We start from the raw sequence: 22,867 nt of genomic DNA on the forward strand, positions 1-22,867 counted from the left end.
GGGAGCTGGATAAATGGCCTCAGGGGGCCGCATGTGGCCCGCGGGGCCGTAGTTTGGGGACCCCTGCTTTAAGGGGAGGAAACGGAGGTCCTGAGCAGGGAGTCACAGCTGGGAGGTTGGGAATTCAGGATTCCAATTCAGGCTAGCTTACCCCAGAACCCAAGCACTTAACCTCCTTGCTCTCCTTCCTCCTTACTTCCTCTTTGTGTGCTGTCTTGTCTGTGCCCCTCAAAGTCCATAGAGGCTGGGTTTTCCCTCATAGCACAGGTGGGCATGCTGAGGTCTAAGAAGGTATTTTGTGATTTGTCCATGGTTGCTGGCTGTTGAGCGAGGCCTGCTTACTGGCCCCCTCACTGAGAAGCCTCCTGGCTAGGCCACTGTGGCCAGGGGGTGGTTAAGGAGGTGAGGACAGTGTTCTGGACATTTACCCAGGTATACAAGGCTGTGGGCGGGAGGCCTGTCCGGAGCTAGCGCTGGGATTCAGGCGCCTTCATCTTCTCTATTATATATCTGTCCCACCTAGACTTAGCTCTGAACCCAGCTCTGAGGGGTGTCTCACCTCCATGCTGGGCAGGGGCACTCTGGAAGGCCATGCAGACTCCGGACTTAGTGTCCTCCCAGCCTGTGACCTTGGTAAGGTCACCTTCTCCTAATTTGCTTCTTTTCTGCAAAATGGGATTCTGATATCTGGCTGGGTTTGTGACAGATATTCAGAAAAGCCTGTGGTGTGTCTGGTGGTGGAAAGGGATGGCTCTTGACTGGACCCTTCTGGAAGCAGTAGGAGAACGGGGTGCTGAGACACCTGCCCAGGGGAGTCACCACAGCTGCGCCAGCCCAGGAGGACACTCTGGGGTACTACTCTGTCCCCCATGGTCACTGGCCAGCTGCTGCCCTCAGATCCTGTGGCCCTGAGGCCTGCTGTGACCTCACAGGTGCCAGGGAGACACAGTTGGGCCCTCCCTGAGCCTCCTGGACAACCCCCAGGTGAACTGCGCCTTCTCAGAGGGTTTTGATGCCAGTCTGAGGGCAGCAGCAGCAGAGGCCCTGAAGCCTTGGCAGTGGGATTAAGGTGGAAAAAAATGAAGCGTGGAAATCATTAGCTTCCTTGGTTGGCAAGAGCCTCCCGGAATGAACATTTGGGGCTTTTAAAATGAACATCAGCTGTAGGGACTGGTGCCCTGTGCCCGCCATGGCCCAGGCGGCCTCATGGATTCCCGATCCGGCTGTTCTTCTTTGGTTGCCCCTCAGCCAACACTTACTGAGCGCCTACTGTGGGCCAGGCCCAGAGCCAGGATGGGAGGGAGAATCCAGCCAGAGAGCAGCAGCCCTGTGGTGAGAACTCAGCCGCAGAGGCCACAGTGCCAGCCAGCAAGGAACCAGGCAGGGCGGGCTGTGGGAGCAGGGAGGGGCTGGGTGGCCATTGAGGGGGCGGGGGCAGCGCTGGGAAGCTTCCTAGAATAGGGGTTTTAGGGGTGGGGGTGGGCATCCCACAGAGAGGGGCCTTCAAAAGCACTGGGGTATAAAGAACTCCTTGCAGGAGAACACATGCCTTTGGGGCCAGTCAGGTGGGCCTGGAGCAAGCTGCAGGCCAGTGTTCTGTCAAGACTGCTGCCAAGTGGCAATGTGTGTGTGTGTGTGTGGGGGGGCTCCTACCTGAGTCTCCTCTCTTCCAAACTAAGCTGGAAATGTGGATTTTTATGTGAAAATACTCAATTTTTAAATGATGGAAATTAATTTTAATTAAAAAAAAAATACAATGGGGTCAAACCAAGCATGGCTTTGGCTGGATTGGGCCCATGGGCCAAGAGTTTTGATCCCCAGTGGCGATGCTTATGGGGAAGGGCATGGAGGTGGAGCAGGCTGGTTGTGAGGGGGGGCTGTGCAGAGGGAGGATGCTGGGCAGAGTGGGCCAGTTGGATGGTGGGGGAATTGTGAAGAAAGAGGTTGGGGTGGGTAGGCCCTTTGGATGGTTCTTTTTGGAAGGGGCGGTGGTGGGCCAGTTGGGTCTAGGCTGACCTAATCCCCACTAACTGCGCAGTACATGGGGGTACTAGGCGGGATGGGCGGGGGCTGGAGGCAAGGCCCCCACCCATCCTAGCCCCGCGCGCTGCGGCCGCCCGCCGCCTCCATCCGGGCCTCTCCCCACCTCCCGCCTGCCCGCCCCCGCCCGCGCCCCTCCCCCGCCAGCGCGCACGGCTCCCGCCGCCCCTCCTCCGCCCGCCCGCCCTCCGCCCGCTCTCCCCGGCTCCCTCCCGGTCTCTCTTAAGTGCCATCGAGGGGCGCCGGGAATTGCAGCCAGTAAATCGCGTCCCACCACTCAGCAGCGGGGCCACCGCAGCGGCGCCGCCCGCGCCCGCCGGGAGCCCTCGCCGCCCGGGCGCCTCTCCAGGGCCCGCGAGGCCCGCCCCCCACCCGGCGCGGCGCTGCGCAGGGCCTGCCCCCGGGCCGGCCGGGGCGCGCGAGGCCCGCGCTGGAGGCGAGGACGCGGCGGCCGCGGGGCGCACGGCCCGGAGCGCGCGGCCCGCGCCCCCGCGCGCCCTGCCCGCGCCCGCGCCCCGCGCTCCGGAGCCCGGCCCCATTGCCCGGGCTCTCCTGCGGGACCGATGCCGGCCCTCCGGCCGCCAGGGTAAGGGGGCAGCGCGAGCTCGGCGGGGTGAGGTGGGAGGTTGGGCGGGCGCCTGCCCCGGGGACCCGGTGCCCGCCAAGCACCAGCGTCTGGCACGTGGGGGCGTCTCAAGTTTCCTCTAGAGGCCGGACAGGTGGTGAGAACGCGGGGGTATGATGCTCTAAGGCTGGCACTTACTGCGTGCCTACTGTGCGCCGGGCGTGACCGGCTCATTTCAAGTGATATTTTCTTTTTCTTTTTCTTGTCCCCATTGTGCAGATGAGAAAACGGAGGCCAAAGGAGACCAAATAGCTTGCTCAGGGTCCCAGCTAGGAAGTGACCTCTGGAGCTTTACGCCAAAGCCGAGCTCTCCCCACTAGGGTACACACAGCCACTGAGTGAGGGTATGAATATTTCGTTGCAGAAAAGAAAAAGTCAGCTATTGTCCCACCACCATAATGCAGCCATTGTAAACGTTTTGGTTCTTTATTTCGGCCTTGTTCTTGTTCCCCCTTTATTTAATAAGAGCGTGTGCTTTACGGTCATTTGGAACCTGGTTCCATTCTGACTCTAGCACCTAAGAAAATGGGGACATTCCCAGGGTTGCCAAAGGGATTAGGGGAGATCTGGTAGACAGGTTTGAAGGAAGAGGAGGAGGTGGGGATGGAAAGGGGCATACATTCAGTAGGGATTCTTGGAGTACTTATTAAGTGCAGAACCAGATCTGGGCTCTGGCACTGAGGGAGGAGGTGGGTACAGCCCAGCCCATATGCATCCAAGCAGGAGGGCTCTGTCCAGCATCCTGGGGCTGCCTGGCCCCACACTGTGCCTTTGCCAGCCCTTGTTTCCTCCTGGAGTGTCTGGGGCCGGGGCAGTCTGCTAGCTTTACCTCTGCCAAGGAAATGAATTGCCTCCAGGAGGAGACCAGCATTGTTCAGAAATTTGCACTCTGGGCCAACGATTTGGTCCCACCTTCTTTCAGTCCCAGGCCTGGGTTTTGGGGCCTGCTGGGACCTTCCGGGCTCACAAGTTTAGCATAAGGCCCAGTTCCTTATCCTACCCCAGACCAATGACATCACATCTATCAGCACCCAAACAGGAGACCCCAGGTCTGTGGCCTTCCAGACAGCTCTACCTGCCCATTCATCTAATCAACCACAGTCCCTCAAAAGTCTATACCTCCTCTAATCTCTGACCTGGATATTCCCACCTCTCTTTTCCCACCTTGATCATTGGTCTGGGACACCATAGCCAAAGATGTCTTTCTAAATGCAGCTCTGAGCTCTAAACTCCTCAACTGTCCATCAGTCCAAACTAGGCCAAGCTCCTGAACTGTTTCTTGAGGCTGGGTTGTTCTGTGGTTTGCCCTGCTCACCTCTGCAGCCTCACCCCTGTAAGTCTGATGTCCTCTGGTGACAGAGTCCCTGAGTACTAGGTCTCCCCTGCCTGAGATGGTCTCTTCCCCAAACCCCCACTCCCCCATGTCTTCTGGCCTGTTGAACTTCTGCTTATCCTCAGGGCCCAGCTCTGCCCTCTCCTCTCTGTAGTCCTCACAGACCCCACCTTTCTCTTGGGCAGTGAAGTCAGTGCTCCTCCCATGGATATCCTTAGCTTAGTGAATCCCTCCATTATTGCTCCCAGCCTGATGCAGCATGGCACAGTATTGCTTCCATGTTGGCCTCCCCCACCAGATTGGGAGTTCTGGGAGAGCAGGGACCCGGGTGACATGTCCCCAGGGTCCAGCACAGCACCAGATCCAAAGTGGCCAGCTGATATTTGAGGAATGAACATGGAGGAGTCTGTAAGAAGCAAATAGAGCTAAGCTCCTTAGAGGGGCTCTCAAAATCCTATGGCATTCAGTGAGGAGTGGAAAGCCACAGCCTCTTGCCTTCTTGGAGTCTCCTGCTAGTGGTCAGGATGCCCTGATTGAGGAGCCAAAGTCCCATTGCTCCCAGGCCTTGACCCATTTTGTTCAGGGGCCAAAGTCCTACCTAGATTTGTTGGGGTAGTGATGGTGGGCACTCAGGCAGAGGAGCCCACCCTGCTCTGTCCCCTGGGACCCTCTGCCCCCACTCCCCCATCAAGTCCACCCCCAACATACTCCCAAGGAACAGGGAGAGTTATGTCGGGCCCTCTGGCTGAGCGCCAAGGCTCCCCATGGAACTATAAATTGACCTGTCGGGAGAGGGAAGAGATTAATGTCGGCCATCTTCATTAGTGCGTCCCCCGGGGTGAAGGCGTCTGCCCTGAGCTGGCTGATTGGAGAGGGTGTGAGTGAGTGAGGAGATTGGGGGGTTTGCACTCCCCCCCCCCAAAGGCAAAGGGCAGGGGCCAGGGCCTGCCTGAGAGCTGTAGCCTCCTCCTACTGTTAGAAGGGCCGTCCCTCTGGCCTCTGCTCCTGGCAGCAGGCGTGCACTTTGATGGAGGACCTGTGTGCTAATTGGGAGCAGAGATGCTCGCCCTGCAGCTCCGCAGGGCTCCCGGGCTGACACCGCCAACTCAGCGGCATCTGTGGGGCCTTCATTAGAGGCCTTTCCCCTGACCAGAAAGGAGCCCGCTGCGGGCTTGGGGGGCTCCCCTCCTCTCCTTTCCCCTCCTTTTCTTTTCTCCCCCTCCCCCTCCCCTTCTTCTTTACCGCGTTGATGATGGGGAAGAAGGCAGCTTTGGCTCTTGGAATGGATGATGAGGATTGGGAGATTGGAGGGATTTGAGACCTTGTGCATCCTAATGACTAGGTGACCTTGGGTTAGGCCCTCGACTGCTCTGCACCTGAGCATCCCTGTCCTTGGGGTGGGCATGGTTGTGCCTCCTGAGGTGAGTGGGGGTCAGACAAGGGAGCATGTATGGATTTGTCTTTGGAAATAAGGACAAGTCAGAACCTGAGGCTAAGGCACAGACTCAAGTCCATCTTCTGGGGTCTGGGGTCTGAGTCCTGGTGCTGCCACCTCCTGTGAAGCCCTGCTCCCCCCCCCCCCCCCCCCCCGCCAGCCTGTTTCCTTGTCTGTTGATGGTTGAAGGACAGGGTTGGTCTCGTGGGGTGGGAGTTCCTTTTGACGAATAGGAGCAGAGCTTCCATACTGGGTGCAGACTGCTGTGGGAAGTGACTGCAACAGCAGGTTGGGTGGCATTAGTTTGTTTGTTCCATCATTCATTTGTTCACTCATTCATTCATCCAGGATGTGCCTCCGGCACTGGGGTCTTGTACCCACTGGTGGGTTCAAAAGTGGCCTCACCTTCTGATGGCCTTCCTGGGGAAACAGACTCAGAACAGATAGGGAAAAGGCTGCATGAGGCGCCGGGGCCCCTAGAAAGGAGTTTCTCCAAGCATAGGGTTATCTGGAGATAGCTCATAGGTAGAGATGGTGCAGTCTTTCTTTGTAGACCTTTTCTGTCCCAGAGACTGATATGAGGGCTCCCAGCTTGTCACCAAGCTCCTGGTCTCCTGAGTCCACAAAACCAGGCTGTTGATCAAGGTGGGAACAGGGGGATGCTTTGCTGAGAATGCAGTGAGACCCCTGTCCACTCCTACGTCTGTCTCCCAGTCTTTCCTATGCATCCAGGGTAGTTGAATGGGGGCTGGCCCAACCTGGTACCTGGTATCACTGGTCTTCAGTCTATACTTCAGACTGGGTTCCATGAGCCCCTGGCTGGCAAAGTGCTTGCTTGAGGCTGGGGGTAGGCAGCAGTTGGACCAGGGCCACCTGTGGGGTAACCGAATGGTTCAGACTGTGCTGAGGGTCATTCTGTAAAACAAGTGACTTTGCTTTCCCAAGCCTCAGTGTCCTTGTCTGTACAATGGGGCTGGCACTGTGCTGAGTGCCTGGCACCCACCTGGTATACAGTGGAGCACAGCAAGCACTGTTGTGGCCATTTCTGTTTCAACCCCTGTTTGCTGCCCCAAGGACCCTGGTTAAGTGGGATGTGGACTTACTGGCAGCCCCAAATCTCTCCGTCAACCTTCTACGGGGTACTAAGCACCCCCCTTTGCACTGTGGATCATCTGAACAAAAAGCACATGGTTTTGGAGTCAGAAAATCCAGTTGAGTCTGCTCTGTAGCCAACCGGCTGTGTGGCCTCAGGCACATCTCTGTGCCTCCCTTTTCTCTTCTGGAGCTGAAATGAGATGTTGTAAACTGAAAATCACACTGCAAATTTCACTGATGAATAAGCACCCACCTTGTTTGGAGGATGAAGCACTGGATCACAGGGTCCCGGCCCCAAGTGGCCTTGTGTTGTGACTTTGGGCAAGACCCTTTGAATGCCATCTGTAAAGGCGAGCTTGGTATTTGCCTGCCACACAAAGCACTTCTAAGAAGGAAAGATCTGTGGGGTTCGGGGGTGAGAGGCTGCTCACAGGAACATGAGCTAGATGCTAAAGGGCTGGACGCTTTACTGGAACAACCTGCCTTGCCCCCCAGAGGTCGATTATCTCCTAGGCTCCCCATTTCCTGACTAGAAAATGAGACCAGGCACCCTGCTCACCCTGGTGCTTAGATCTCTGTTCTGCATTTAATCAGAATTTTAGCCGTTCTATTTATAATGTATCTGAATGGACTCCAGCCCAATTTCATATACGATGTGTTGAAATATACTGTCATCTGGACTTTAATATATTAAGATTGCCCTTTGAAAGTCACGTGTTGAGAGGCAGATGATGAAGAGGTGCCTATTGTTGCTGGCTGCCTCGCTGTGCCCAGCCCAGCCCAGCCCGCCTGGCAGACTGTTACAGGAGCTGGCAACATGGCTGTCTGCCTCCGCCTTCCCCCAAGCAGGCAGGAATCACTAATGCGTTAGCAGTTTCATTAGCCTCTCGCCAGCCGCCCCCTCCCTCCTGGGCCTCCTCGGTAATTATTTTCCCAGCCCTTCCACTCACAGCCCCTTCATGAGCTCATTGGGATTGGTCCAGTGGCCCCCACAGGCTGAGCTGCTGGGACTGGGCTAGGCAAGGGCCCCTATGGACGCCCCCCTCCTGACTTTCTGCATTGCCATTTAAGCTTTGTGTCCCCCTGAGGCCTCCGTGAAAATGGTGAAAATGCAGATCTGCTGCCTGCCAGGGGTGACGGTTAACCCATTACCACACACCCTGCACTTGTAGTCTCTGCTGTGCAGCTGGCCTCCATTCAATCAGGCAAAAAGTTTCTCAGGCCTTTTTCTGGGGCTGTCACCGCATGGGCACTGGGGACCCAGCTGTGAGGGAGATGGGATTCCTTGTACAGCAAAGCTATGAACATCCAGGGCCTGGGTGGGTAGACAGAACTCGCATCGAGGTGGATGTGTGGAGCCTCAGGCGGGATCCACGAGTGGGACCGGGCCTGAGAGGGTTGACTGCCTGGCATCCAGAGGTCCTGCAACCTACAGCCCTCCACCGCCCAGGGTGAGCATGGGACCCAGTGGGCCCAAACACTCCTTCTCCCTGGACTCAGGGATTGGTTGAGAAATGGGCACATGGCCTATTCGAGCCCATCAGAGGCTCCTCTAGAATTTTGACTCAGAGCTTGTAGGGGAGGCTGACTCAGTTGTGGTTGCTGAACCAGAGTGTGTGAATACGGTACTGCTGGCCTCTCCCTCCCACACCCGCATCCAGGTTGGGGAATCTCCAATAATGTCATCGCATGGAGGAGGGAGGCAGAGCTGAGATGGAAGCACATATTACTTCATTTGGGCCTCTGGATCCAGCTATGCCTGAAGCCGCTCTTGGAGTTTTCAGTTACATAAGCAGACGTGTTCTCTTTTTTACTCCAGCTATCTTTTTTTTTTTTTTTTTTTTTTTTTTTTTTTTACAGAGCCAGAGAGAGGGATAGACAGGGACAGACAGACAGGAACAGAGAGATGAGAAGCATCAATCATTAGTTTTTTGTTGCGCATTGCGACACCTTAGTTGTTCATTGATTGCTCTCTCATACGTGCCTTGACCACGGGCCTTCAGCAGACCAAGTAACCCCTTGCTTTAGCCAGAGACCTTAGGTCCAAGCTGGTGAGCTTTTTGTTCAAACCAGATGAGCCCACGCTCAAGCTGGCAACCTCAGGGTCTTGAACCTGGGTCCTTCCGCATCCCAGTCCGACGCTCTATCCACTGCGCCACCGCCTGGTCAGGCTACTCCAGCTATCTTGAGTTAGTTTCTTTCTCTTGCAACCAGTAGAGCCCTGACTGATGAGAAAAATTGGCAGGATTTTATAATAAAGGGGACATTTTGAGTCGGGTCTTGAAGGATGAATTGGGAGTGTGTGCTGCAGAGACGAGGAGGGAGAGTACTCAGGCCGAGGAAGTAGCTGAGGTCAAAGCCGTGAATTTGTGGTGCAGGATGTGTGTGTGTGGGGGGGCAGCAAGTACTGCCTATGGCACCAGGGTTTGTAAGCATAAAGGACATGGGCGTGGCTGAGGGATAGAGGCTGATGCCAAGGTGAGTAGGGGTATAGGCCAGAGGTGCTGAGGACTGCAGGAGGGACAGGCAGGAGAAGAGGCTTGAGCCTGGGCAGGTCAGAGAAGGTGCCATGGAGAAGATAAGGAGGACTTTGCTGGCAGAGAAGGGGTGAGGAGGGCATCCGGCACTGCGTGGGGCTGGATGGAATCAGCAAAAGGAGGAGCCCCAAAGTCAGAGCTGGAGAAGCAGGCAAAGGCCAGATTGCAGGGGCCTCAGGCTTGAGGGGCAGTCTCCAGAGGGTCCCAGGAGCCCCTGTTGTGCTCAGCTTCGATGTACCGTGGAACCCAGCAGTTCACTCACTCATCCGTTCAACAGATTTTTATTTTATTTTAAATTCCTCACATTTATTCAGAGCTTATAATTTCTGGGTTATATGTTAGATTATAATGCGGACACACTGAACTGAAAGTCAGACCGTTGGAGTTTCCAGTACTGGCTTTTCCCTGATGAGCTATGGGACTTTGGCAAGAGTCTTCTCCCTGGGCCTCAGTTTTCCTGTCAGTAAAATTGGGATAATAACACCAACTTTAAGGACATGCTGCAAGGCTCAGGTGAAAGTGACTCAGAAAACAGCACAGTGCCTGATGAAGAGTTTCTACTGGGGCAGAGGAGGCGGGGAGTCACAAGGGGTCACCCTGCAGTGAGGTTGGGGGTTAGAGACACCGACAGGTCAAGGAGAGAGAGAGGAAGAAGACATGCTGGAGCAATGGTCCCCAAGCCTGACACTCAGCCTGGGGCCTCCTGACCTCCAACCAGCTGTGAGAAAGGCACTTTAAACTTCAAAGTGGGTTGAGGCCCTGGCCGGTTGGCTCAGTGGTAGAGCGTCGGCCTGGCATGCAGGGGACCTGGGTTCGATTCCCAGCCAGGGCACACAGGAGAAGCGCCCATCAGCTTCTCCACCCCTCCCCCTCTCCTTCCTCTCTGTCTCTCTCTTCCCCTCCCGCAGCCGAGGTTCCATTGGAGCAAAGATGGCCTGGGCGCTGGGGATGGCTCCTTGGCCTCTGCCCCAGGCACTAGAGTAGCTCTGGTCGCGACAGAGCGACGCCCCGGATGGGCAGAGCATCGCCCCCTGGCGGGCAGAGCATCGCCGGGTGGATCCCGGTTGGGCGCATGTGGGAGTCTGACTGTCTCTCCCCGTTTCCAGCTTCAGAAAAATACCAAAAAAAAAAAAAGTGGGTTGAGGGAGAGGGAGGAAGTGACCCTATTGTGTGAGCTGCTGGACCCCTACACAAACGAGCCTGCCCTCCGGCTCCCACCCAGCTAGCCAACATGCCCTGTGATGCCCTTTCTCCATTACTCAAAGTAAAAGGCACTGCCCCTTCTGATGTTCCCTCCCTGTCCCAACCATCACCTCTACCACATTCCATTCTCAACTGTGCTCTCAGAAAAGAAGCCAGGTGTGATCTGAAGGTGAACTACCTTAGAAACTGCTAAACCATAACAAGCAAGGCCCTACCACCATGACACCCCCCTACCCCCAGGAGTGGCCGTGCTCAGAGGCCCAGAGACCAAAGTCCCTTCCTTCTGGCAGGAAGCAAGACAGATGCTTGGTGAAGAGGGACTCCAGCCAAGCCAAGTTGAAGGGACAAAACCAGCTAGGTACCCCAGAGATGCATAGGGCTGAGGGGCAAGGCCAGCACTCCAGTGGGACAGGGTGACCAGTGCAAGAATTCTTACGCCTCTGAGCTTTAGTCTCTCTGACAATGGGGATGGCAAACTTACCTTCCTAGGGATCCTGAGGATAATGGACATAGAGAAGCAGCTAACTGGACTTGTTCTCTTTACCCCCCCCCCCCACACACAAAGTTTCTGTGGGGCCTGGAAAGGGTCGAGGCTGGGAATGGAACCCGCCATTGGGAAGCTTTATCCATTCTCTGCCACCATCACCAGGCATGGAAGAAATGAAGTCAGAAGGAGGACTTGGTGATGATGGGAACTCTGTGAGCCTGTCTCCCTCCAGAAATGGTACAGATTTAGCCAGCCATTGTCATCAGAGGAGGGGATCTCACTGAAAAGACGAGGCATGCAGAAGGAGTACAAGCTCCCTCTCCAGTGGGAGCCCTGGCCCTTTCTGTAGAGGACTCAGGGGTGGGGGAGAGAATGACAGTCTTTGACCAGGACTGAGTGCAGAAGATGACCCCTGATCAGCATTGACCCTGCTCCTACTGCAGTAGGGCCTGACAAGAGGCTCCCATTGAACAGATTTGTGGAGCACCTACTATGTGCCAGGCCCTGAGGACACAGCAGTGATAACTCAGACACAACCTCAGAGTCACGCAGCTCCCAGGCTGATGGGGAGACAGACAGTGAGCAAGGGGATAGACACATGAGAATGTGAAACAGAATACAGGGATGGTGACTGGGGCGGGGTGGGCATGTGGGTACCACTGACCAGAGTGCTCTGGGGACACCTCTCCAAGAAGAGAGACTTGATCTGAAATGTGGAGGACAAGGAAGAGCAGCTATGGGAAGATGGGGAAAAGACATCCCCCAAAGGCTCTGTGGCAGGTTTGAGTCTGACCTGTCGAGGGGCAGAAAGGAGGCTGGTGTGGCTGGAACATGGTGAGCATGAAGTGTGGTGGGAGGCAGAGGCAAGATCGTGCTGGGGTTTTGGGCCCAGGAAGGGACTTGGGCTTTATTCTCCCTGTGATGGACAGTCTTTAGAGGGTCTCCGTAGCAGGTCTGGAGGTCAAGATGGGAAGGAGGGAAGTGGCAATGGGGCTGGAGCTGGAAGAGTCTGTGAGGCATGGGGAGGTGGGAGAGAGGAGACCTGAATAGGGCTCCAGTTTTTGGGCTGAGCACCTGGGGGGAGAGAGATGCCACTGGGGAGATGGGATGACTGGAGCAGGCCTAAGCTGGAGGACATCTGGGTGGAAGGGTGCAGGCGCAGACCTAGAGTCAGTGGTGGTTAAAGCTGAGGTTGTCCAAGGGGAGGGGAGGTGGGAGCCAAGGCACAGCCTAGGCCCAGAGAGAGGGAGGATGTCAAGTGGTTTTTCCCACTTGACCACCCAGCTGGGCCAGGTGTGCCAGGTGGTGCTGGTGTGGGGTGTGAGAGCTGTTGGCTGCCCAAGATATAGCCAGTTCTTGCCACCATCACCACCAACATACAGGTCCTGGCTGGAGCCAATAAGTGATAGCCTCGCTGCTTGCAGCTACGCCACCCTCTGCAGTGAGAAGCTCACCCAAGCTGCTCTGTGTCCTGGAGCCAACTGGTTTGCTTGCTGGAGGAGGCCATGGTAATGGAGCCACGGTCACAGACTACAGCCTGCATGGATGGTGGATTGACTCCCTGTCCTATGGGTGGGCACCCAGGACAGTGCTCCTGGTGCCTATGGACAGGGTAAGGGTAATGGCTCACCTGTAGACCTTGGTTGCCCACTATGAGTGGGGCTTGGAGTGAAGATGGGGTGGAGATCAAGCTGGTCTAGGCAGGACTGGGAGGTGATCTGAATGCTGGGGGATACTTTCTATTGTCCCCCAAGTTGGAGATCTGCACGGGCTCCCTGTTACCTCCTCTGGAACTCTGCTCTCCTCCTAGTCTCACACCCTGTGCTCCCCACATGCTCAAAACTGCATTTGGAGGTCCCCAGAGCCCACGTTTTTCTTGCCACTGGGCCTTTTCCTCTGTTGTGCTTTCTTCTTGAAACCTTTCTTATTTCCCCCTCCCTCCACCTGGGTCAGGGGTAGCGGATGCTCTGGCTGTGTTCCCAGAACCCCAGGGTTCTTCCCTCTGCCAGTCAATATTTATTCACTTAGTAAGGATATTGAGGTCCTACTCTGCACTGGATGCTGTGCTGGGGGTGAGGCGGGGAGGGATGGCATTTGTGAATTAAACAGACAAGATCACAGCCCTCATAATATAGCAGGAAAGACAGTCAACTAGTAAACAAGTAAAAACATGTCTAGTGCTGGATTGTGGGCAGCGCTGTGTAGGAAAGCTTGAGGGGGCTGGAGAGAGGATGTGAGAGTGTAATGGAGGCAGAGTGATTGGGTAGCTTTTATCTAAGACCTGAGGGAACAGGTGTCAGCTACAGGAGGTGTGTCGGGGAGAGCATTCCAGGTGGGACTGTCTGCTTCCTTGTCTGTTTCTCTTTGTGGGAGCCAGCATAGAGAGGGTCTTCACAGGGGCTGAGCTGATTTGTTTGGGGTCCCCAGGGACAGAGATGGTCTACAGTGGCCCCATAGAACCCAGTTCCCAGGAGGGTAGTCAGAGGCCAAAGCCAAGTTGAGTTATGGGCCTGGGGGTATGCAGCTTTAGGTACTGCACCCAGCTAAGGCTGGGTGGGCATGGGGTCCCGTGAGATAGTGCTTGTGAAGGGTTGACACCCACTTGGCAGACAGACACAATGGAGGAATCTGTATACCTAGGGTTAGATCCTGCTCCCCTTAGAGACCGACTGTGAGACCAGCTTTTGACAAGTCATGAAATTTGAGCTTCCATATCTTCATCTGTAAAATAGGCATGATAATGCCCCCCTCATGAGGCTGTCAGAGGATTAAATGAGATAATACTTAGTGCAGCACCTGGCACAGAACAGGCACTGAGAATGTTGCCCTTGGCACTGGTGATCCTTGACATTTGCTGTGATCCAGCAGCCGGGTTCACCTTTCTGCCTCCAGCTCCTGGAATAGGGCCTATGATACACAGTGGGCATTCTGTTGGTGTTTGTTGACTGACTGTCTGATTGAATGAATTGACTGTGTGAGTGAGACCCTCCCCCCATACCACTGGTGGTTGGGAGGACAGAGAGGAAGCCACACAGGCTTCCCCTTCTAGGAGCTTGCACTGTGCCTGGTCGTTTGCCATTGGGATCCCAGCTATCTGGCAATCCTAGAACACCAAACCTCTTTGTTTTTTTTTTTTGTTTGTTTGTTTTTTTTTTTCATTTTTCTGAAGCTGGAAACAGGGAGAGACAGTCAGACAGACTCCCGCATGCGCCCGACCGGGATCCACCCGGCACGCCCACCATGGGGCGACGCTCTGCCCACCAGGGGGCGATGCTCTGCCCCTCCGGGGCGTCGCCATGTTGGCGACCAGAGCCACTCTAGCGCCTGAGGCAGAGGCCACAGAGCCATCCCCAGCGCCCGGGCCATCTTTGCTCCAATGGAGCCTTGGCTGCGGGAGGGGAAGAGAGAGACAGAGAGGAAAGCGCGGCGGAGGGGTGGAGAAGCAAATGGGCGCTTCTCCTGTGTGCCCTGGCCGGGAATCGAACCCGGGTCCTCCGCACGCTAGGCCGACGCTCTACCGCTGAGCCAACTGGCCAGGGCCACCAAACCTCTTTGAACCTCAGTTTTCTACTCTGTAAAATGGAGCTGATGGCAATACTAACCCCATGACCCACCCCCAGGTCATTGGCCCTGAGCCTTCATGAGAAGGTCTTCGAGGACAGCTGAGTCCACAGCAATGTTGATGATGACACCATCTGATTTCCCAAGGCCATGCAAGGTCTCCAGGAGGTTGATGAGATGTTTAGTTCTCCAGACTGGGAATCAAGCTCCTCTCTACCTGCAGCAGCCTGTGGCATGAGGGAAAGCTGGCTGTGTGGCCCCTCCAGAGTCAAGTGTAACATTACATTGAATTGGATTTGTTTGGGTTCATTCAGGGCCCCACAGAGCCTGTTTCCACAGGATTCTGCCCTAAGCTTCCCAGTCAGTGGTCCACCCCTCCGCCTGTGTTCTTACTGCCTCTGTACTTGTAGTTCTGCATCCTGGTGGGGTCCCTGCAGGGGCCACCATGATAGGCTGGCACTCCTCCTAGATGGGGAGGCCTTAGGCTTGGCCTGGCACATGGTAGGTGTGCAGGAAGGGCCCAGTTCAGGGGTGGACACCTGGAGGCCTGGGCTTGGCCTGGGTCCTGCCACGGCCCCTGTGTGTAGCCTTGGGCAGTGGGTCTCTGGTTAGCACCCAATGTGCATGGAGCCAGGAGAGACACCTGCAAACTGTGGGACCCAACCTCTGAATTGTTCTCAGGTTTGTGAGTGGAGCAGGCAGGTTCACAGGGGTCTGGATATGAGGGTTTTTACTCTTTCTCTGCTGCCCCTGAGGCAGGTGGAGACCACTGGCCCCTTACAGATCGGGAAACTGAGGGCCACACAGGGCCAAGGTGTGGGTGAAGCCAGATGCATTTCTGCTTTGGTGTGCCCTGCGTTCACAGTACAGTGGCCATTGGCTAGGCTTGTGCACAGCCTGGGTACACACCATCCTCTTAAATCCTCTGTGCAGAGAGGCAGGGCGATGGAACCAGGATTTCGTTCTTGTTTTTTTTTTTGGAGGATAGTTTAGTATAGAAAAGATACAAATTCTAAGTGTACAGCTGAATGGGTTTTCACATACATGTGTAGCTGTGTAATCCCCATTCAGGTGCAGATCTATAACATTTTCAACACCTCAGGAGGCTTCCTTGCGCCCCTTCCAGTTGTTGCCTGCCTGTAGCCAACAGCCACCTACCTGGCATCTAGCAGTGGAATGTGGCTTTGTCCATCTCTGCACTTCCTGTAAACACAATTGTGTCGGCTGCTTTTGCTCAGCGTGACATCTGTGTGAACTTTCTGTGAGGTTGCTCTAGCAGAAGTTGGCAGCACTGGGATTTGAACCCTCCTGCTAACTCCCCATGGTCCCAGAAATTATTCCTGCTCATAATCCTCTAGTGGTTCCCATTGTCCTTGGAAGAAAGACCCAAGTTCTCCTTCTAGCCTCGCCTGTGTCAGCTCCCACACCTGTTCCTGACCTTCAGCCACATAGAGGGATAGGCCATTTGTTTTCCAAAACCATCCTGTCTCAGGGCCTTTGCATATGCTTTTCCTGCCGCCTTCCTGCCCTTAGCTTCCTTTCAGTGCCCAGCTGGTGTGTCACCTCCTTGAGCTTGCCTGCTCTGACCTCCATTGACCAGGCTGGGCCCTCCTGATATATCTCATCAGGCTAACTCATGCTTTTTCTTCACTGCCCATATTATTTATAATTAATTATTGAAGCATCTGCTTTCTCTACTAGGCAGTAAACCCCAGGAGGCAGGGATGATGTCTGTTGAGTTTATGGCTGTGACCCTAATGCCATTCATTGATTCATTTACCCACCTTTTTAGTCATCTGTTTGTTCAGCAACTACCAAGTACCCGCCACATTGCAGTCTCTTAGCTAGTACTTGTTGAGTGACTGAATGGATGGTTGGTTGGTGGAATGAATTAATGCCTGTTTCCAAAGCCCGTACTCTTTCCACTACAACTCATCATCTCTGATATGACCTCTCGGGGCCTCAGTTTCCCCAGTTGTCAAATGAATGAGCCAGACCTGCCCCTTCTACTCCAGGTTCTGATTTTGTGGATGTGGGACAGATGGGCTGGCTTTGGCTGGAAGGTACATGGGGCAGCCCCACTAAGCAAGGAGGTGACCGGATGCTATAGAGTGGATTCTGCCCCAGACAGCAATGCCCGCTCAAGCACTGGCCTGGTGTCTGGTGTGGTGCTTTCCACACCAGAGCCCCTGATATCCCTGTTGGGGTACAGTACTCAAAGCCTGGGTCCCTGAAGGGGCTTGCCAAGGCCACAGAGCCTACTCAAATTTGTAGCCCCATGCTTGGCCTGCTGGGCCTCAAAGGGAAGGAAAAGGTAGGGTTGCCCTGGTGTGGGGTGGTGGTGGGAACAAGAGAGATGGGGGCCCATGTGGTCCTGGATTCAAGCCTGGCTTTACCCACTTTACAGCTATGTGGCCTTAGCCAAATCACTTTCCCTCATGAACTTAGTTTCACCAGCCGTAAAAGTGGGAGTGACAGTCATGATTGTTCCACTCCAAAGGGGCCTCTAAGATTTGCAAGGTCCCAGGGAGCATCCTTAGGTGTCTGTGAAGCTGGCCTTCTCCAGGGCCCAGCTGGGCCAGCCTCAGCCGGGAGCTGTGCAGCACGAGGTGGCTCTGCCGCTTAGCGGCTTGTCAGCCAGGCGCGCGGGTGTCCTGGGGCCGGGTTTGATTAGTTCAGGTTGACAGTCGCGCTCCGCGGCGCTGCCAGGAGGGGAGCCCGTGATTACCCTAATGAAGCTTGAACGCAGTTTGTCATCCAAACAGCTGGTTCCGAGCTGCGCTGCTGCCAGCTGCCCGACTCAGCCGTACAACTGCACACCCAGCGCCGCTGAGTGCTGAGTGGCCTTGCCACCAGGTTGACCAGAAGAGGAGGCAGTGGCCCCAGATGGGTTGTGGGGTGACCACAGGGAAGTGGGGTATGGGATGGGCCATCCAGAGGTGGGGGACTTGGCAGAGCCTTGGAAAGTAGAGCAGGGCAACTTCTCAGGACACTCACAGGGCAGCCCTTGACTCTAGACCTCAGTTTTCCTATCTGTCAATTGGGTGTTGGGGACCTTGCAGTTTTAAGTCCTAGATTTTAGGCTCAGGTGCCATCTCCTTTGGAACTCCTTTTCAGACACTGCAGGCTTGCTCAGAGGCCTTTACAGGCATCCACAGCCATCTAGGCAGGCCTGTTACCCCTGATGGCCCTGTGTAATCACTGAAGGCCTGGATGGGTGTCATTGTGTCTCATTTATTCAGCAAGTATTTGAGAACTCACAGCACTGGGCAAGCCAGTCACCACCTGCCTTCATGGAATTTGCATTCTGATAGGAGAGACTCATGGAATCTTGACCTCATCTACAAAACCAGGAGGACTTCCTGGAGGAGGTGGCAGCTGAGCCCAGAACAACCAGGAGAGAGAGAGAGAGAGAAGGAGTGAGTCAGGGAAGAGTGTGCCAGACAGGAGGAACAGCTTGTGGAAAGACCCTGAGGTAGGAGTGAAAAGATGTGGTATTAGAGAGGAATATGAGTCATCTGGTGCCATACTTGAGGTGTCAGTGCTTCCCAGGGAAGGGACTTATTATATGCCCCGCACTGGGATAATTTGCAGTGTGAGCTTTCATTTAACCTTCCCAGTAGCTCTGGAAGGAAGGATCATTTTTCTATGCTGTCGGTGGGGAAACTGAGGCCTCTTGTCTCTGAACCCCCATCAACCATTGGGCAGGTGGTACCTTGCAGGTCTCTGTAGCTTCAGGTTTACCTGGTGACCCCTTGAGAGGCCCTTTTCCAGGGGCTGTTGGTTTAAGCCTGGGTTCTTGTCCACAGGGGTACTCAGATGAGAAGGGGGCTGAGCTGAGACCTGCCACTCCATCCAGGGTTTAAGCACTTTCATGGCAGAGGAGGGCACAGGACAGGACCAGCAGGTAGCCTGGTCTCCTGTTACTCTGGGCCAGGACCTGTGTTTGAACCTAGCAGTTCCTGAGTGTACACTTATTCTACCACCTGCTAAGGCATTTTCAACCTTTTGGAGGCCACCCTTTACCAAGGGCTTGGCTTGAGTCAGGGACGGAGTGGGCACGGGGAGAGAGAAAACTCAGGAGGGTGAGCTTGGGAGGGTACTAGCCTCCCCCCATGGTCAACCCTTGGCTGCTTCTCAGTTTTCTCTGCCGCTATTGAAGCTAGGCCTGATCTCTGCCCTCCTGCACTCCTTTAGTGTCCTCCTGGGTGGCCATTCTGTTCCCACTACCTGTTTTGTCTCAACACTCCCTTCCTCCCCATACTGTCATGGGTCCCTGCGACCCCAGCACAGAGCCTGTATTCTGGCCCAGTATTCCTGGCCACCCAGCCTTGTCCCCCACTCCTCTCCTCGCTTTGCTTTCTCGCTCTCCTTACTCTGCCCTGAATAACCACTACCTCTTTCTCCTGGAGAGGGAAGTGGGGGCTCTGGGGCCTACGCGGCCGTCTGTCCTGTGGCCCCTTTTGCAGCAGGTGTGTCCAGGGTGGGTGCCAGACTCAACAGGCGCTCCCCCCTGCTCCTGGGCAGACGTGAGCAGCCTTTGGCAGCCTGAGAGCTGGGATGAAGGATGGGTTTATGGCCTCGCCGCAGGGAGGGAGTGATTCCCACCGCTCTGCTCCCTCCTTATCACTGCTGTGTGGTGTGACTGCTGCTGTCACCGTTGCCGCCTGCCAGGGGTGGTTGTGGCTCTGGAAGAGAACTGGCTTATCAGATTCACCCACCCTGGCCTCTCTGGCTCGGATAAGGATGCTGAGAGTCTGCAAAGAGCAGGTGTGGAGTGAGCCTGGGGGCATTCCTGGTGGGGCACAGGTGTGGACAGACCTTGTCTGGGCCTGTGGTCAAGTATATAGGCATCTCAGGCCTCACAGATGGTGGGCAGGGGACATGGGCTTGACTCTATCCTTGACAAGGCTGGTAAGAGGGCACCAGGATATTTCTAGTTCCTCTGCCCCAGCCTGTGTTCATGTCCTTTCTCCTACCTGGAATGCCCTTCCCTGGCTAACGCCTGTGCCAGGGCTTCCTCGGGGAAAGGAGGAACAGGCCACAACTGAATTCCGTTAGAACTAGCAAGGATGCTCTTGAAGGTGTGTCTAGCTCTTAACCTGAGTCCAGATGAAACATTTTACTTGTACCCTGTGAGGGAGTATGGTTCCTCTTCTCATTTTACAGATCAGGAAACTGAGGCCCAGAGATGTCAAGTGACTTGCCTAAGATCACACAGCCAGGGAGTGAGTGAGCTAGGGTTTGATTCTGGGCCGTCTGAAGCTAAAGCCTGGGCTCATAACCAGGGATAGAGTAGGGAAGGGGACTGGCAGGTGAACAGCCAGGCTCAGGGCATTGTGGAGTGGGAGCCACGCTTGAGAATAGGCCTGAACCCTGTAGGTTGAGTGTTGCTGGGGTCTTGGGGCTCTGCTGCCACCACACACACCCTTGCTGGGGACTGGATCTCAGGGCCATCAGGCACCCAGATCCTGAAGTTGTCCACCCTGCTCTGCTTTAGGGAAGCCTTCTAAGACACCCATCAAGGAGGTAAAGGCTCCAGGGCACCTGCCTCCTCAGGACAGATTATTTACTGAGAAATATGTTCTGGACAGCTGGGCTCTTTGTCCAGCCTGGCTGAAGGGAACAGGTGGGTAGAGCAGCCAGAGAGGTGTGGAGGGGCAGTGCTCTGCCACCTGCTGAGGCTGGGCGGAGAGGATACAGCAGTTCACCTAAGAGAAGAGAGTGCCTGACCCGCACAGTAATGGCAAATTGGATGCCCGCAGATGTAAAAATAACATTGCAGCTGAAACAAGAGTTAAGAAGACTAAGGGAGATTAGGGAAGCTTCCTGGAGGAGGGGGTTCAAAGCTATAATGGGAGGAATAGATAGGAATAAAATAGGTAGAAGCAGGGAACAGTGTGTCGGGCTGAGGGAAAACCTGTGCAAAGGTCCTGTGGTAAGGAGTGCTATAAATTCTAGGAAGTCGAAGGCAGCATCTATGATTGGAGCAAAATGGGGGTGAGGTGGTGAGTTATGGCACCTGATGAAGTAGGACCCCCAGGCAGTTGATTGAAGCTGAGGAGTGATCAGATCAGATGTCACAGGTACTTTTGAATTCTGTGAATCTGGGGAGTCCTCGTAGCCCCAGGCATGGAAATCTCAAGGTTCATGGCTCAGCTCCCCTTCTTCCTCTTCTTTTCTGTGTTCTCTTGGGTAAGGAAGGTGCCATCTCTGTGCCTGTTTTCCCGTCCATAAAATGGTCTCAGTCCGCCACCCTGAAGCCTGGATGTGAGGACTCAGTGTGGGAAATGCCTGTATGAGGTAACCTCTCTCCTGTCCCCTTGAGCTCTCCCCCTCCCCAGTTCCTAGTGTTTCCGCTTGTCTTCAATAGATTGGTGGGAAAGCCTGTGCCCCACACCTTTGTCTTAGCTCTTTGGCAGTTGGGAGAGGGTGAGTCTATGGCCAGCGTCTTCCCTCAGGCAGGGTCTTCTGAGGGCCATGGCAAGTCCCCACCACTCTCTTCTATTCCTTTAGCACCAGAGACACCATCAGGAATGGTTGCACCCAGTCATGTTCTCAGACGCTGCGCGGGTCTTCCTTGCAGCCCCACCACAGCACGGCTGAGCTCAGTCAGATATGGCGTGAACCCCAGCTCAGCTCTATGTTTGCTCTGTGCTTCAGCCTCTCCCCTGAATTGGGATAGTACTTCTTGCCTCATGCGGCTGTCATGAGGGTTAGAGTCCCTTAGGGGCATGCCTGGCATATGGTATTCATTTAACACAATTCATTCCTTTCTCCTCCCTTATCTGATACCACAGGGATTTGTTTCAGGCTCTTTGAAAGATCTGTACTTTCCTCAGCAGGAAAGATACTTGGCAAGTACTCACTAAGGACTGGCTGAATGACCAGAGTGGCCACAGGCAGAGCAGGGTCACACACCCTTTCTGAGCTCCTCTGTAGAGGTGAGCAAGGCTAATGTGCTCAAGCAAAGCTCTTCCCCCTGAGACAGTGAACATGGCAGCTTTTTGCCAACTCAAGAACTTTGTCCATCTGACCAGTGGTGGTGCAGTAGATAGAGGGTTGACCTGGGATGCTGAGGTCCCAAGTTTGAGACTCCGAGGTGGCCAGCTTGAGCATGGGCTCACCAGCTTGAGCTCAGGGTCGCCAGTGTGATCATGGGATCATTGACATGATCCCGTGGTTTCTGGCTTAATCCCAAAGGTCTCTGGCTTGAGCCCAAGGTCACTGTCTTGAGCAAGGAGTCATTGGCTTGTTTGGAGCCCCTGGGGTCAAGGCATATATGAGAAGCAATCGATGAACAACTAAAGTGCCACAACTACAATTTGATGCTTCTCATTTCTCTCCCCTCCTCCCTCCTCTCTCTCTCTCTCTCTCTCTCTCTCTCTCTCTCTCTCTCTCTCATTCTCACTTAAAAAAAAAAAAGCTTTGTCCAGACCACAGCTGTGGTTTCACAGATGAGGAAAGTGAGGCCCAAGGGGTGAAGTGCTGGCCTGGGGCCGTGCAGCTGGGGACGCTGCCCTGCTCTGTGTGGCTCTGAGTGCAGTGCTTCCTCACCAGGTTGTGCTGGGTGTGCTCTCCGTGATGTCCCCCTTCCCCTTCCTCACCAGAACCTGGCAGCAATCAGCTGGGCCCCAGCACACGCCCTGACTTAGAGCAGGGTGTTAGATGTGCATTGCAAAGCCTGCCTGAGGTGTGGCCACAGGAGAACCTGTGGTGAAGGTGCTGTGCTTCCTGTCTGCTGGGAATTTACTGCACAGCCTCCAGCTCCAGCCAAGAAGGGAGGGGCCTTGTCACAGGTTGACTTCAACAGGAACACCCTAAGGTGTCTGTGTGGGGGGTTTATTGGGCGCTCAGGAGCTGGGGTGGTCCTGCAGAGCTGTTCTAGGTGGAGACCATCATCTCCTGTTTTGATGGATTGCTGGTGTAGCTATCCCCAGGGAGAGGGCATGCCTGGGGACAGGGACCCCACAAGGGATGCCAGCTGTGCACCCCTGGCAGCTGGGGAAACCCACCACGACAGGCATCCTATGGCATCAATAACCAGGCACCCAGTGGCTTAATCTCCACGAGAACAGTGGTTACAGCCCCCTCTGGTCCACCTGTGCCTCTGATCCCCCAACAACCCTGCAAGGTAGGGCCACTTTCAGCCTGAGAAACTGAGGCGAACAGGTGCACAGGCCTCAGAGTGAGTAGGGGGAAGAACTGGGGTCTGAACATGGCAGCGTAAACCCCATGGCCTCCGTTTCCCTGCACACCATGCCCTTTCAGACTACAGGCCTTTGCTCCTGCTGTCTGTTCTGCCAGGAGTGCCCCCCTTCTTTCTCTGTTCAAGGCCATCTTGGCTCCTCGACAGCTTGTCCTCAAAGCCCTGGCATGTGAGCATTCTCTGTCCTCCTGTCCTCAGGGCCCTTTCCCTGGGTGCAGGCCCATCGTTGAGGTCGCTCGTGCCTGGGTTTGACCCTGGTCTGTACTGTGAGCCCCTTGAGGGTGAGGCCATGACCCCCTCCCCCTTGGAGTCCTGCCTGCCAGAGACTCTTGGCGTGATGCC

The 22,867-nt window shown here is 55.1% G+C and overlaps 1 protein-coding gene across 4 annotated transcripts in view; it reads left to right on the forward strand.

The window, feature by feature from the left end:
- Positions 1-22,867, forward strand: part of TCF20 (transcription factor 20) — a 225,063-nt gene that overhangs the window by 19,946 nt on the left and 182,250 nt on the right. Inside the window, exon 1 of one of the 4 annotated variants that reach the window (XM_066256618.1) lies at positions 2,534-2,626. The exons of the other annotated variants lie outside the window; for them this stretch is intronic. The gene's annotated coding sequence lies outside the window, so the exon portion shown is untranslated. Of the gene's footprint in view, positions 1-2,533; positions 2,627-22,867 lie in introns of those variants that run through there. 4 annotated transcript variants of the gene reach the window in all.

The sequence above is a fragment of the Saccopteryx bilineata genome, chromosome 1 (assembly GCF_036850765.1).
Source record: "Saccopteryx bilineata isolate mSacBil1 chromosome 1, mSacBil1_pri_phased_curated, whole genome shotgun sequence".
Taxonomy (NCBI): Eukaryota; Metazoa; Chordata; class Mammalia; order Chiroptera; family Emballonuridae; genus Saccopteryx; species Saccopteryx bilineata.